We start from the raw sequence: 8,991 nt of genomic DNA on the forward strand, positions 1-8,991 counted from the left end.
GAAAGTAGAATTGGCCCCATGGCTTAGCAAGGAAAGCCGTACCAGTCAAATTGTGACAAAATACCAAATTAAATATCCTCCAAATTTTATTGAATTTGTCTGTCTTTGAGGCCAAACTAAGTCCTTAAGATTAATCAACACTTTGTAAAGCTAAGTTTAAATTAGGTTCTAATTGTTTAGCAGATTTCTCAGTTGGATTTGTCCTCATCAAAAATCTTTTTCTAGCCGGGCATGGTGGTGTACGCATTTAATCCCAGCACTCAGGAGGCAGAGTAGGGGGATCACCATAAGTTTGAGGCCACCCTGAGACTTACATAGTGAATTCCAGATTAGCCTGGGCTAAAGTGAGACCCTACCTCAAAAAAAAATTTTTTTTTTTTCTGAACAGTCTGTTAATTTGAAACAATTCATTATATCAAAGGTGTCTTTGGTGACTGAGGTTGCAAGATGAAAATCAGATAAGAGCTAGCTTTTTTGGTGTATTATGTTAGAAATAACTGAGTTCTCTCAGTATTAACACCTGAGGAAGTATGATTTGAGAATTGCTTTTTTCTGAGGATTTGTTGCATCGTATCATACCTGTGTGAAGTCTAATACAAGACCAACACCAGCCCATAATCCAATTGGAGAACTGAAGAGATTGTAACGTGATTTGAGTGGTGCTTTTCCTTGCTTTGTTAACCATCATGACAATAGTCTGCAGCACAATTTTTCTTTTAACAAAGCTAGAACATTTTTGGCTTCTTAAACTTCATATTTGGGTAGGTTAAGCTGCCATACGTGTTCAGTGTGAATAGTGTTTAAGTTGAAAATACTGTAAAAAAATTATATTTTTTCAAAAATATTTAAAAAATAAATAATGGTAGAACTGAAAAAACAAAAGGTACACCTAGAAGTAAAGATATAGAAAAATAGACAGAACCCAAAGACCTGCTCTTGGATATGTACTAATGAGAAATGAAAATATTCATTTGCACAAAAATTTCTACATGAAGCTGGGTATGGTGGCTCATGCCTTTAATCCCAGCATTTAGGAGGATGAGGTAGGAGGATTATCATTAGTTCAAGAACAGCATAGAGTTGCAGAGTAAGTTACAGATCAACCTGGGCTAGAGTAAAACATTTCCTTAAAAAAACAAAAAAGTGCATTTTAGCCAGGCATAGTGGCACATGCCTTTGATGCCAGCACTTGGGAGGCAGAGAGAGGAGTATCACTGTGAGTTTGAGGCCAGCCTAGAGATACACAGTGAGTTCCATGTCAGCCTGTGCTAGAGCGAGACTCTACCTTGAAAAAACAACAGCAAAAAAACAAAGCAAAACAAAACAAAACAAAAATCCCTACATGGGCTGGAGAGATGGCTTAGCGGTTAAGCGCTTGCCTGAGAAGCCTAAGGACCCCGGTTCAAGGCTCGGTTCCCCAGGTCCCACGTTAGCCAGATGCACAAGGGGGCGTGCGCGTCTGGAGTTCGTTTGCAGAGGCTGGAAGCCCTGGCGCGCCCATTCTCTCTCTCTCCCTCTATCTGTCTTTCTCTCTGTGTCTGTCGCTCTCTAATAAATAAATAAATAAATAAAAATAAAAAAAACCCTACATGAATGTTGTTAGTAACATTTTTTAGAATAGCCCAAACTGGAAACAATGCCGTTCATAGACATGTGAATAAATATGTGGTATATCCATACAATGTTCCCAGAAGCTTTCAAAACAGAAAAAAAAATAATATTTAAGAGGGCAGGAGTGATGACTTAGTGGTTAAGGCACTTGTCTGCAAAGTCTAAGGACCCATGTTTGACTCTCCAGATTACATGCAAGCCAGACGCACAAGGTGACACAAGCACAAGATTGCACAAGTGCACACAAGGTGGCACATGCATCTGGAGTTTGATTACAATGGCTGGAGATCCTGGTACACCAATTCCTTCTCTCTCTCTCTCTCTCTTACAAAAAGAGGTCAGTCTGTTGGGCTTGCCTCAAAAAATCATTAAGAGATTAAAATAATGCTTTCTGGAATTTTATATTTCCATTAATATCCTCACTTAATTGAGATTCAGGATCCCTGGTTAACCTTCAGTCAGTCTGATTTCCCATGCTGTGCATTGTGGGTAGTTGGTGACACATTTTCAGTAGCTGGGTTATGCCATCAATTTACAGAGATGGAACAAAGGATGCCTGGATGTCGATGAGGGAGCTAAGTAATACCAATGCCATCAGTCCTCTAGGAAGTAATTGGGTGACTTTCCTGAAGTGTTTCTTACTAAATTTCTTGGTCAAAAAGTAAGTTTAAGTACTTCATTTTAAATTAGAGCCAGCATGGTGGTGCATGCCTTTGGTCCCAGCACTAAGGAGGCTAAGGTAGGAGGATTACTGTGAGTTTGAGGCTAACCAGGCTGAGAATAATTCCAGGTCAGCCTGGGCTAGAGAAAGAGCTTACCTTAGATAACCAAACTAAAAACAAATTTGAATGGTTATACTGCAGATATTTGATTTGGACATTATTTTGCATGTTTGTAAACTGTGGATGTATTAAAATTGAAAAAAGTAAAATTTAAAAGTCCTACTATATGGAGTTGGAGAGATGTCTCAGTGGTTAAGGTACTTGCCTGCAAAGTCTAGTGACCTTGGTTTGATCCCCAGGACCCATGTCAAGCCAGACATACAAAGTGGCACATGAGTCTAGAATTCATTTGTAGTGGCTAGAGGCCCTGGCAAGAACATTTTATCTCTCTCTTCCTCTCTCTCATCTCTCTTGTCTCTCTCTGCTGGCAAATAAAAGAAAATAAATATATTTTTATAAGTTCTAAGATTTATGATCTCACAAGTAGATGGGAAGATGCTGGGTGGATAAAGTGCTTGCCACTCAAACAAGAAGACCTGAGTTTGGACCTCCAGGACCCATGTAAATGCAAATCTAGGTTTCATGAAAGACCTTGTTTCAAAAATATGGCAGAGGGCTGCAGAGATAACTTAGTGGTTAAGGCACTTGCCTGCAAAGCCAAAGAACCCAGGTTCAGTTTCCCAGGACCCACGTAAATGAGATGTGGTGCATGCTTCTGGAGTTTATTGGCAGTGGTTAAAGGCCCTCGTATGCTCAGTCTCTCTCTCCCTCTCTCAGGTGATGGCTCAACAGTCAAGGGCACTAACTTGCAAAGCCCGGCATCCAGATTTGATCCCCCAGTCCTCACATAAAGCCAAATGTACAAGGTGGTACATGTATTTGGAGTTCATTTGCACTGGCAAGAGGCTGTGGTGTGCCCGTACACATACTCTCACTCTACTTCTCTTGGTCTCTATTTTTAATATTTTATATTTATTTATTTATTTGACAGAGAAAGAGGGAGAGAGAGAGAGAATGGGCATGCCAGGACCTCCAGTCACTGCAAATTCCAAATGCCTGCGCTCCCTTGTGCATCTGGCTAACGTGGGTCCTGGGGAATCAAACCATGGTCCTTTGGCTTTGCAGGCAAACACCTTAACTGCTAAACCATCCCTCCAGCCCTCTCTTTCTCTTTTTTCTCTTTCCTTCCATCTTTCTTGCTTGCAAATAAATTTAAAAAACACATTTTAAAAATTACAGTGAGTAAAAGTAACCAATAAGATATTAAAAGTTGGGCTGGAGAGATGGCTTAGCAGTTAAAGATTCTTGCTTACAAAGGCTGATGGCCAGGGTTCAGTTCCCCAGTACCTACATAAAGCCAGATGCACACAGGTGCATGCATTTGAATTTTGTTTACAGTGCCAGAAGACCTTGATACTCCCATACTCACTCTCTCTGTCTGCCTCTTTGTCTATCAAGTAAGTAAAAATTATATTAAAAAGTTACTCAACATAAGAATATAACTTTGGGGCTGGAGAGATGGCTTAGTGGTTAAGCACTTGCCTGTGATGCCTAAGGACCCCAGTTCGAGGCTCAATTCCTCAGGACCCACGTTAGCCAGGTGCACAAGGGGGCACATGCATCTGGAGTTCGTTTGTGGAGGCTGGAAGCCCTGGTGCACCCATTCTCTCTCTCTTCCTGTCTCTCTCCCTCTCTCTAGCTCTCAAATAAATAAATAAAAAGAATACAACTTTGTAGGCATATAAGAAAATGTAATCATCAGGTCCCTTCCTGAAGTTCCATAAATAATGTCTAATGTTGATAAGAAATAGCATGTTACTTAACCTTGGGAAAGGGAAATATGGAAGTAATCACTGAAAACTGGTAGAAAGGACTGAGTGCTCCTTTTCATTGTGAATATGATTTTTTTTAACTAAAAATATGTGGTGGGTATGTGCAGGTGTGTAAGAGAGTAAGTGACAGAAAAACAACTATTTGCACAGAAATAAAAGATAAGATTGCTATGTCACTGGCAATGTTTAGAAAACTATTAGGAGGGAGCACTATTTGTAAGCAATGTGTGTAGGGCATACTCAGTAACTGATAGTGAGGTCTTTCTTCTATCAACTGTGGGGCCAAGCACAGTGGTGTACATCTGTAATCACAGCTCTTGGTGGGCTAAGGCAGGAGGATAGTGAGTTTGAGGCCAGTTCTTTTTATCATGGTACTACCAAGAAAGTAAGAGAAGAGAGGCAGGAGGAAGGATGGTTCCAGTATAAATACTGGTAATCCAATTACCTGGGCATATCACCTATAATTTATTATCTCAGATATTAATAATATTGAAATATTTGCTAAATAATTTCAACAATAAAAAATAGTTTTAAAAATTCTAAGTATCTCCATGTATATGAATATTTTACTAGATACATTTAACTTCTCAGCCATTTCCTTGTTGTCATTAAATACTAATCATCTATTAGTTTCTCTATAATGACAGGTTTCCCTCAGAAGAATACAAGTCAATAGTTATGTATTTCTGCCTTTCACACAGTTTGTGGTCTCTACCTTGCAATGAAAAAGCATGACAGACAGCAGTGAGATAAACAAAACAATAACATGGGGGACAAGACAGTGTCTCACAGTCAAAAGAAATACAATCTCAAAAAAAATGACTCTTGTGGGTAGGGACGTCTATCTCCCATAGAATGACACTTACATGGGTGACTATAACCTCCCAATCCCACCCCAAGACTCATATATTAAATTCCAAGTTCAGTTGTATATTGCAGCCATTATGAACACAGTAAAGATATATCAACAATCTATTTTTGTTTAAGATTAGAGAAAAAATACTTTTGAATATACTTGCCATGGTTGATGATTTTCAGCTAAGAGTAGATCACAGAGGGAACTTTTTCAGTGTGGATCCAAATGACTGAGATCCTCTGTTAGGCTGTAACCTAGTGAGATGCAATGTCAGCCTAGTTCTAATTTTAGTTCACAGACAGCCGAGAATAGCAAGAGTCATGCGGAGTTCCTGTGTAAAGAGTCAATTGATATGTATGTGAGTGCATTCTGTAGACTATCTACAAGCATTTTAAAAAACATACCTCTTAGGGTTAACTATTTCTAGCTCCAGAAAAAATTCTTTTTTAAAAAATAATAAAGTTGAGAATTTTATTAAAAGTTAGAAAAGGAAGCTGAGGATGGTGGTATGTACCTTTGAATCCCAGCACTCGGGAGGCAGAGGTAGGAGGATTGCTGTGAGTGCAAGGCCAGACTACAGAGCACATTCCAGGTCAGCTTGTGCTAGAGTGAGACTCTATGTTGACAAAACAGAAAACAAACAATAAAAAAAAGTCCAATTGGTGAGAGGACCAACGCATATCTGACAAGCAGGTATTAGATAGAGAAAATCTTAATGAAAGTCTTCTCAACTTTCATAATATACAGATCATAAGTATTTAGTAGAATTTACTGGATTTAATTGAAGCAAAGGAACTTGAAAATATACTGATATATGGTATAGCAAAAAACCTAACATAAATATTTGAACTCTAGGCATAGATGTTTCATAAAAAGAAAATGAATTTGTGAATCAACATGGAGAACAAAGGGACCCCAACTGCTGCTGCAACTAGGCTTCGATTTCAGTAGATTTTAGAAGTATGAAGTTTTTAAACTTTTTTATTGTCAGCTTCCATAATTATAAACAATAAATCATGATAATTCCCTCCTCTCCCGTACTTCTCCCCCCTCACAAATCCACCCTCCATAACATCCCCTCCTACTCTCTTTTCCACCTATTAGGGGCTTGTAGGTAGTGCCAGGCACTGCAAGGTTATAGATATCCAGAACATTTTGTGTCTTGAAAATTGCATTGTAAGGAGTCCTACCCTTCCTTTGGCTCTTACATTCTTTCTGCCACCTCTTCCAAAATGGAAGCTGAGCCTTGGAAGGTGTGATCGAGATGTTTCAGTGCTGAACACTCCTCTGTCACTTCTTACCAGTGGTCTCTGACATCTGAAAAGAGAAGCTTCTCTAACAAAATGTGAGAGTAAGCTGGGCGTGGTGGTACACGCTTTTAATCCCAGTACTCAGGAGGCAGAGGTAGGAGGATCGCCATGAGTTTGAGGCCACCCTGAAACTACATAGTGAATTCCAGGTCAGCTTGAGCTAGAGTGAGATCCTAACTCCAAAAAACAAAACAAAAACAACAAAAAAAGTAAGAGTAGCATTAATATATATGATAGGAAAAGTGCTTACAGGGCAGTTTAGAGAACATAACATATGCATTTAGCCAGAAAACAGCAGGTGTTACTCCTCTGGGGCTCATGATCTCCCTATCATAGACTTTTGACTAGGTTTTCAGTACCAGGCATGTATTCACTCCTGTGGAGCAGGTATCTAGGCCAATTAAAGAAACATTGGTTTCCCCCATAACAGCCATGCCACTATTGCACCACTTGGTATGTTTGGCCTGGCTAGCCAATCTTAAGGCTTGTAATGTCCACTGCTGTTTATCACTATTAATGACTTCTCTCTCCTATAGGACTGCATGCCTTTTCCAGTTTTCTCTCAGCTGGTCCACAGGGAAGAGGTATTCAGCTCAACTCCAGTTTGATTTCTCAGTGACCTTGAAGCCCAAACATATGATGTCTTCAGTAATAGGGTTTTACCATCTAGTTCTGGTGGGAAACCAGAAGGCTTGTCAATGGCCTACAATTTTGGGAGGAGGGTATCAGGGACCTCCCTGGCAACAAGTCATTGAAAAATTACTAGTAACAATTTATGGCTTCTGAGTATGCCAATGTCCAAAGAAGTAGGTTTCCATATGGATTATTAATAACATCTTAAATTTTGATTAACCCTCCCACCACTCTTCCTTTACTCAGTCACTTCCCCTGACCTTGCTTAGGCCATTGCACCCCCAGTAATCTATTCATCTACTTACAAATATACAATACCCTCTCCTTAAGTCCTCCCCTCTTCTCCTTCTCTTATAGCCCCTTTCTAGCTTACAAGCCTCTGCCACAAATTTTTACTCCAACTCACATACAAATCTAAACATTTGTAGCTAGGATACATATATAAGAGAGAACATGTAGTATTTGGCTTTCTGGGTCCGGATTACCTCATTTAGTATAATCCTTTGCAGACCCATCCATTTCCCCGTAAATTTCCTAATTTCATTTTCCTTTACTGCTGACTAAAACTACATTGTATAAATGAGCCACATCTTTATTACTCATTCTTCAGTTGAGGGACATCTAGGCTTGTTCCATTCCCTAGCTATTTTGAATAGAGTGATAATAAACATGGATGAGCAAGTATCTCTAAGGTAGTCAGAAGAGTCCCTAGACTATATGCCAAGGAATGGTATAGCACTGGGTGATATGGTAAATCTATTTTTACCTGTTTCAGGAGCCTCCACACTGATTTCCACAACAGCTGTATCAGTTTCCATTTCTATCAACAGTATAGAAGGGTTCCTCTTTTTACACATCCTCACCAAAATTTATTTTCATTTGTTTTCTTGATGACAGTCATTCTGACAGGAATGAGATGGATTCTCAAAGTAGTTTTAAATTGCATTTCCTTGATGGCTAAGGATGTAGAACATATTTTTAGATGTTTATAGGCCACCTGGATTTCTTCTTTTGGGAGCACTCTACTTAGTTCCATAGCTCATTTTTTAATTGGGATATTTGATTTCTAATTATTTAATTTTTTGAGCTCTTTGTATGTTTTGGATATTAATCCTCTGTCAGATGTATAGCTGGCAAAGATTTTCTCCCATTCTGTAGGTTGCCTCTTTGCTCTATTCAGTGTCCTTTTCTGTACAAAAGCTTTTTAAATTTCATGAGGTTGATCAGTAGTTTTACTTCCTGCGCAACTAGGCTTGTATTCAGAAAGCCATTGCCTATGCCAATATATTGAATTGTTTCCCCTATGTTTTCCTCTAGCAGTTTCAGAGTTTCAGGTCTGGTATTAAGGAACATGACCCATTTGGACTTGATTCTTATGCATGGAGAGAGATAGGGATCTATTTTCATCCTTCTAAATAGAGATTTCCAGTTTTTTCAGCACAATTTGTTAAACAGGCTGTGTTTCCTCCAATGAATAATAAATAAAGGTGTGTGCCACCACACCTGGCTTAAACATTTTATTTTTATTTATTTGAGAGAGGGAGAGAGAGAGAGAGAGAGAGAGAGAGAGCAGGGGCAGAGAATGAGTGCACCAGGGCCTCTAGTCACTGCAAACAAACTCCAGAGGTATGTGCTGCCCTGTGCATCTGTCTTATGTGGGTACTGGGGAATCAAACCTAGGTACTTAGGATTCACAGGCAAACATCTTATCTGCTGAGCGATCTCTCTAGATGGTTTTCTATTTCCTGGTGTCTTCTATAATTTCTTCTAGAGTGTTTTAAAGTTTTTATTGTACAGATCCTTTACTTCCTTGGTGAGGTTTACTCCAAGTTTTTTTTAAAAAAATTTTGTTCATTTTTATTTATTTGAGAGTTACAGAGAGAGAGACAGGTCGGGGGGAAGTACACCAGGGCCTCTGGCCACTGCAAACAAACTCCAGACATGTGCACCCCCTTTAAAATTTTTTTAAATATGTTCATTTTTATTTATTTATTTTAGAGTAACAGAGAGAGGGAGAGAGAGAGAGA

This window comes from Jaculus jaculus, chromosome 19 (assembly GCF_020740685.1).
Source record: "Jaculus jaculus isolate mJacJac1 chromosome 19, mJacJac1.mat.Y.cur, whole genome shotgun sequence".
Lineage (NCBI taxonomy): Eukaryota > Metazoa > Chordata > Mammalia > Rodentia > Dipodidae > Jaculus > Jaculus jaculus.